This window comes from Herpailurus yagouaroundi, unplaced genomic scaffold, assembly GCF_014898765.1.
Source record: "Herpailurus yagouaroundi ecotype Mexico unplaced genomic scaffold, PumYag 192, whole genome shotgun sequence".
NCBI classification, from domain to species: Eukaryota; Metazoa; Chordata; class Mammalia; order Carnivora; family Felidae; genus Herpailurus; species Herpailurus yagouaroundi.
In genome coordinates this window covers 21,527,718-21,535,254 of record NW_024412423.1, presented here as the reverse complement: position 1 = coordinate 21,535,254, position 7,537 = coordinate 21,527,718, and the positions used below count along the sequence as shown (strand labels likewise).

The following is a 7,537-nucleotide window of genomic DNA, read 5'->3' as shown; positions in this document are numbered from 1 at the left end:
CTTCCTTCCTTCCTTCCTTCCTTCCTTCCTTCCTTCCTTCCTTCCTTTCTTTCTTTCTATTTTTTTATGTTTATTTATTTTTGAGAGAGAGAGAGAGAGAGACAGACAGGCAGAGCACAAGCTGGGGAGGAGCAGACAGAGAGGAATACACAGAATCTGAAGCAGTTTCCAGGCTCTGAGGTGTCAGCACAGAGCCCGACATGGGGCTCAAACACACGAACTGCTAGATCATGACCTGAGCTGAAGTCTGACATTTAACCGACTAAACCACCCAGGTTCCCCTTCCATAGGGTTTCTGATAAATGAAGCAAATCTCCCTTCATCTGGCAGTCTTACAAAGACCCTTCCCATGGATTTACTGATGAATTCGTAGCCATGCTGGAGGTAACCTGGTTTTATTAGAAATAGCATGCATTTAACAAGCACCTATACAAACAAGGCTTTATCTTAGGACAGTGAGTTCCAGGTTCAGATCCTATTTTAGAGGGGTTTTGGCCCATTTAGGAAGACAAATCCTTAAGTATATGCAGGATGGGCAAGCTATCTGGGGAGCCTGTGGGGTGGAATAATACAGAAAGGTTGAGAAGGGTCTGGAGATGGACCTGCATATAGATAAAAATTTTGATGAGTTGGGGGGGGGAGAATGATACAGAGAGATGAAATGTGTCTGTCTGGTTCACAGCAGTGCAGTGGGGGCATAGAACATGATGCTAATAACTGGTTCTAGGGTTCCTTCTGAGAGAGAACTGCCCTTTGTACAGGAAAATATACTAGTAAGCTGGTTGAAGATGAAAGGTGAGAACCACCAGTTGCCCCAAGTTAGAAGTAGGAGATGAGAACATGCAGTCTACTTCTAGGAATCTACCCCAGAGAGACCCTCTGATGTGGGCACAAGAAGATCTGTTTAAGATATCATTAGAGGGGCGCCTGGCTGGCTCCGTCGGTAGAGCATGAGACTCTTGATCTCAGGGTCATGAGTTCAAGCCCCACATTGGGTGTAGAGGTTACTTAAAAAAAAAAAAATAAATAAATCTTTGGGATGCCTGGGTGGCTCAGTCAGTTGGTCATCCGACTTCAGCTCAGGTCATGATCTTATGGTTCATGGGTTCGAGCCCTGCCTCACGCTCTGTGCTGACAGCTCGGAGCCTGGAGCCTGCTTCGGATTCTTAGACTACCTCTTTCTCTGCCCCTCCCCCGCTCACGCTCTGTTTCTCTCTCAAAAGTGAATAAACACTAAAAAAAATTTTTTTAATAAAATATAATATTTATTTTATTATTATTTTTCTAATGTTTATTTATTTTTGAGAGACAGAGAGAGACAGAGTATGAGCAGGGGAGGGGGAGAGAGGGAGAGGGAGACACAGAATCCAAAGTAGGCTCCAGGCTCTGAGCTGTGAGCACAGAGCCCGACATGGGGCTCAAACCGACAAGCCATGAGATCGTGACCCGAGCTGAAGTTGGACGCCCAACCAACCAAGCCACCCAGGCGCCCCTAAAATACAATCTTTATAAAGAAAAAAGAAAAACTGGAAATGGCTTGAATGTCCATCACTAGAGCACTGGCTAAATAAACCACAGTCAAAAAGAAGGCAGTGGGGCACCTGGGTGGCTTAGCTGGTTAAGCATCTGACTCCTGATTTCTGCTCAGGTCATGATCTTGCAGTTCATGGGTTGGAGCTCTGAGTCAGCCTCTGCACTGATAGTGTGGATCCTGCTTGGGATTTCTCTCTCTGCCCTTCCCCTGCTAGTGCACTCTCTCTCTCTCTCTCAAAAATAAATAAAAACATTAAAAAAAAAAAAAAAGAAGGCAGCAAAGAAAGAAGCATTGTGTGGTTTTGTGTGTTTGATGTGGAAAAAGTTCTAATAAAAGTGTTAAGTGAAAAGCAAGTTTCAGGATATACAAATATCAGATCATTATGCTGTACACGTGAAAACAAAAAGCAAGTTTCGGGGTAATATGTATAAGATCTTATCTGCATTAAAAAACACCTTAAAAAGTCTACATTTTTATCTGAACATAGACACACAGATATACATAATTTCATAGAGAAAACAAAGCACCTGAAAGATACTCATCAAATTGTTGATGAGTTGCCTGTGTTGTAGTGTAGGAAGTGAAGTTGGGAAGAGGTGAAGGGTTAACGTAGGAATTGTGAAGATGAAGAGGAAGAGTCAACCCCATGGTTGTTGAGGAAGCCCTAAGAAGCCCTTTGTATTTACTATAGGTGCTTAGAATTCTCCAGAGACAAAAGAATCATGGGGGTGGCAGGACATGTTTTCCCAGCCCAACCATGGACTGCATTGTCCAGGAAGCCTGCCCTCTGGTCTAGCCCTCTGGTCTAGCCCCATTGCTGACTCCTGGTGGCCTGGGGCCTGTTTGGCCCTCTTTGGGCCCCAGCATTAGGGTCTCTCTGGGATTCTAAGTTCATTCCAGAGCCTTCTCATGGAGACTGAGCTCCAGCAGGGGCATGGAAAAGCTCCACTTGGCCTTTGGCCTGCTGGGACTTAAACATGGGCCAGGCTGCGACTGGGAATCAGTGTGAGAAAGGAGGTTTCTGAGCATCATGGCCTCCCTCCTCTGACAGATGGACTACCATTTCTTCCCAGAACATTTGGCTTGAGGATACCTGGCCCAGCTTGGTTCCTCAGGAAACAAATGTGGGGATTATTCATTACCTGTTGGGCTCTAAACAGTTAATGAAACCCACTGAGTGAGGGCTCTGGACTGGGAGGCAGAAGTGGAGACTGCTTCAGGCTAGGACTTGGGCTCTGGGCCCACAGGATGTTGGTGTGAGCTGTGCACAGGTGCAGATACAATTCCTACGGTTGGTCTAGGCTAGCTTCAGTTTACAGAGATGTGTTAGATGAAGTCCCTGTCCTGAGGATACCACAGGATGGAGGAGGGGCATTAATTGGATTTGGATGGGGTCAAGTATGTGGATAGAATCTAGCCTCAGCGTGGAACCAGAAGCAGCAAGAGCAGCTGGCCCTGAGATGCTTCACTCCAGTCAAGGCTTCGTTAATGGTGTCCTGGCTTTGACCAGCTTCCCACTGCTGGGAAGTGCTCCAGAGTCCAAGGTGGTTGCCTTGGGAGCCTCCTGCAGGCACTAGTGAGCAAGCTGTTCTTCCCTTATGGCTGTGGACAAAGTGACTTGTGAGCCTGGGGTGGCCTTAGCCACTGTAACTGGTGGACATCCAGGACCTGCAGCTCTGGCAGGTGGCAACCTCCTTCAAAATGTACTAGATCTCCAGCCAGGGCCCTGGGGAGAGACTTGGACAGGAATTGGCCCTGGATGCCTGTGCAATGGACATGCTTGGAAACAAGGGAATTCTTGTCAAGCTGATCCCCAGCTAGGCCAGCTCCAGGCAGATTATCCACCTAATACAGTTCCTCTAGGCTCTAGGAAAGTTCTACAGAAGAAGGAAAGCCTGTAGACACTGGCATCTAGCTGGGGCAAGAGAGGCAGATTCCTAAGGGGCAGAAGGGACTTCCCTGAAGACCCTCTGTCATTGGGCATCTAGCTGCTTACTTTTCTGATCCCCAGCTGCCCTTAGAATTCAAGGAAAGGCACACAGCTCTTAAGTGTCTAGTCTGCTGGCTGTCCAGGCTGGGAGGGCATGCCCAAGGAACAGCAGGTACCATTCTTGCTCTGGAAAACCTCACAGCTCAGGTAGGGAGGTGAGATTCCTAGATTGGAAACAAGATGGGTTAGGGCATGAATCAGTGTTCAAGTGTCCACTTTGGCCATGTGTGTGCACATACTCACAAGGTGTGAATGAGCCAGGAAGGATTCACTATGTGGGAGCAGAAGAAAGACTGTGTGCATGTGTGCATTTGTGTGTACCCATGCTCATGTGTACGTGTGTGTTGCGTGTCTGCATGTGTCCAGATACACCTAATGTAGCCTCTCTAGAGTCCCCATCCTCTGTGCTATTTGCCTAGACAACCTAAAAATAATTTCCATTTAACTTTAGGATTTGTTATTCGAGGCATAAGATGCTTGCCCAGCAGATACAGTTTTCTACCTACACTTTATCTGAGATCAAGTTAAAATGGGTCTGCATTATTTATACACAGGATGGCTAGTGAGCAAAAGGCAGACTAGAACAGCCTGGATTTGGCTGGTAAGTCCATATAAAAACGATCCCTACGTTGATAACAAAACTGGACAGTGTGCATAGGTTGGCAGTGATGGCATCGACAGCGATGATGACAATGATGAAAAAGGGCCCAATATGGTTACCAGGGGTATGAACAACCCTATATATCACCCACACATGACATAGAATTGGGCACATGGCAAGCAGTCATGAATATTTATTCAATTTATTTGTAGGTGTTTAGAAGGAATGTCCACATATGTGACACATATAAAAATATGGAGCTAGATGACTGATAATTCATCACGTACAGAGGACTATTAAATGATAGATTGAGTTTAAAAATTAGTTTATTGGACCCATGGCTGGGGGATCATACAATTATCAGATTGAATGATGAAAGCCATGGAGGAATGATAGGTTGATAAATAACTTGTTGATACTTGATAAAGGGGTAAGAAGGGAGATACTTTGTGGCCAGGTGACAAAGTTAGTAGATCCATGGTCAAATCCAAATAGGTAGATAGATAGGTGAACAGAAATGTAGCAATGGAGTGAGAGGAAGATAAGAGGATGAGCGAGATACTGCAGTGGGCAGAATAATACCCTCCCAAAATGTTTATGGTGTGCTTTCCATAACCTGGAATATGTTACCTTACATGGCAAAAAGGACTTTGCAAACATGATTAAATCAAGGGCCTTGAGATGGAGACATTACCCTGTATTACCCAGATGACCTCAGTCTAATCATATGTCCTACCCATGACCTCTCTTTCAGCATGCCCCAGCCTCCTCTGCCTTCTTTTCAGTTCTTGATCATACCAAGCTCACTCCTACCTCAGGGCCTTTGAACTCACTGTTGCCTCTGTCTGCTGCTTTTTGCCTCTCAGATCTCAGCTCAAATGAGTGTTGCCTCCCTGCTTCCAGATTTTTGTCCTGAAGCCTTGAGCACACTCCGTTCCTGGGGACTGGGCTGGTGCAATGGGATGTCCCAGCTCTTAGCCTGCCCTGGCTGGCACTATCCCCAGCCCTGGGTCCCGCCCAAAGCTGCGGGATGGAGCAGTGTGCATGAGTCATCGAGCCACAGACACAGTCCCCTTGTTGGAGGGACCTGAGAAGTTATGTTGTGGCAAACTCTTAGAGCCAATGGCCAGATTGAAAGGGAAGGTTAGGAATTTCCCCAAGTTATTCAGGCTCACACGAGGTTGGGAGGGGGCTGGACGGTAGAAGAGCTGGGAGTGGCCTGTGGGGATGATGCTATAACCTCTCTGTGGACTGCCCTGTTCCCACCCAAGCTAGAACAGGCTGTAGAGGAGTAGATGACATGCCCCAGTCTGAAAGGCACTCATTTCCCCTCAACTATTCCTTCAGTCACCTCTCTGTGACTGAGCACCCACGGTGTACCAGGAACTGTGCTGCCCTACTCCAGGCCAGGCCCTGCCCTGAAGGAACTTGCAGTCTAGTCGGGAAGGCAGGCTGGCATGCAGACCTTACCGATTGACTGGACAAGGGCTCGCTGTCAGGGCTCACAGAGAAGCCACCCTCGGCTGCCTGTATGATGGCAGTGACCGGGCTAGCTAGAAGGGCATTCCAGGCAGTAGAATCAGCCTGGTGTGTTAGTTTTCTAGAGCTGCCATAACAAAGCAGCACATGCTGAATGGCTTAAAACAATAGAAAATTGTTCTTTCACAACTCTAGAGGCTGGAAGTCCAAAATGAAGGTGTTGACAGGGCCAGGCTCCCTCCCAAGCCTCAAGGGGGAGGATACTTCATTGCCTCTTCTAGCTTCTGGTAGCTCCAGGCATTCCTTGGCTTGTGGCTGCATCCTTCTGATCTCTGCCTTCATCTTTACATGGTCTCTTCCTTCAGTGTCTGTGTGTCTCCACATGTGCCTGTGACTGTGTCCCAATTCCCCTCTTCTTACAAGGACATCAGTCATATTGGCTTTGGGCCCACCCTAATGACTCATCTGAACTGGATTATATCTGCAAATAGCCTATTTCTAAATAAGGACATACTCACAGGTACTAGGGATTAGGACATTTTTGGTGGGACACAATTCAACCCGTAACAGTCGGTGAAGACTTGCAAGGGCCTGGAGCTCAGGACCAGAGCACTCTGCTGCTTGCTGTTTCATCACAAGCTTTGTACACGTTTCCCCTGGGGGCGGCTCACTGGTCCATACACCTGTTAGCATGTCTCCACCTACAGACTTGCTCCCAGCTCCCCCCATCTCGACAGCTTTTCCATCTCATGCGTCAGACTTGTCTCTGTAGGAAATCTTTCTCTGATTTCTGAGATTCTCAGTCTGTCCTCTTCAGCTTCCTCCCCACCCCATGCCAAGCCTAGCATCAGGAAGCCAGAGGCTTTGAGTCTAGCCCTTCAGCTATTTCCATATTCCCCTCAACACCATCTCTGCCCAGGCTTCTGACCGAGCCTGGGTGTCCCTGTGATGGGGGAGGCAGAGCTCTGACTTCTGCACCAATGGTCCTAGCTGTTGAATTGTCCCCTTTGCTTTGGCCACACTGCATCTGCTAGGAGCTCCCTGAGAGTTCTGAGGTGTCCCCACTTCCAACACTTGGGGCCCTATGAAGGCCACTTGGCCCCTACAGTGAACAGGGCTGTAGCGGAGCACTGCCTAGCTGACTCAATTTGAGGGGCTCACAAAGGGCTCCCTGACCCAAAGATCTCTCTCACCTAACTGCCCAGGCTCAGAAATTCCACCATGGGCAAGTCTGACAGCATCCACCCCTAATGAGGACAAGTATCCCTTCCCGGGGAGGGGGGTGGGCAGAGCAGGGAGACTCTCTGACGGGAGTGGCTTAGGCAGGGACTTGCCTCCGGAACCTGGAAATCTGGTGATATTTCAAGTCCTACGGGAGACTTGCCACCCAGGAGCAGGAGAGGCCAAAGAAGACAGGCTATGATGCAGAGCTTTGTCCAGAGCCTGCAGGCTGTACAGTGGGGGGCAGCTGAGGGCAGCTCCAAGCCCAGCCTGACCCAGGCAGAGATGCATTCAGGCCCTAGGATATGAACTAAGCCCAGCCTCTTCCTTCTCTCCCTTTGTCCTGAACCTCCCCGCCTGAAGACCCAGCCTCTTCGACATACTCCCAGCCACTGGGCTGTTAGTGGCCTTTGGACTGGGGAAGGATTGGGGCCTCCTTCTTGGGCTCCACACCCCTGCTGGCAATCATCAGGAGCAGGGAGAGGCCCAGAACTGTCACTCCCTGGGCACAGTCCCACAGTGTCCTCAACCGGCCAGTCCTATTCTGCCCTTTCTCCCATGGGGAGGAGCTGGGGGCAGGGACCAGACCTGGCCAGAGGCACTGTGTTGCCAGGGGCCCTTAGTCCCACGTGTGCCCATGGAGCCCACACTGTGTGCGAAGGCCCTGGATGAGGCCGGGCTGCCTGGACTGTTCCTCCTTTCCTGCCAGAGG

The 7,537-nt window shown here is 49.0% G+C and overlaps 1 protein-coding gene and 1 long non-coding RNA gene across 3 annotated transcripts in view; one reads left to right on the top strand and one right to left on the bottom strand.

The window, feature by feature from the left end:
* Positions 1–7,537, bottom strand: part of JADE2 (jade family PHD finger 2) — a 135,569-nt gene that overhangs the window by 62,423 nt on the left and 65,609 nt on the right. The gene's annotated exons all lie outside the window — the stretch shown is intronic.
* Positions 1–7,537, top strand: part of LOC121010710 (uncharacterized) — a 51,031-nt gene that overhangs the window by 9,026 nt on the left and 34,468 nt on the right. The window lies entirely within an intron of this gene.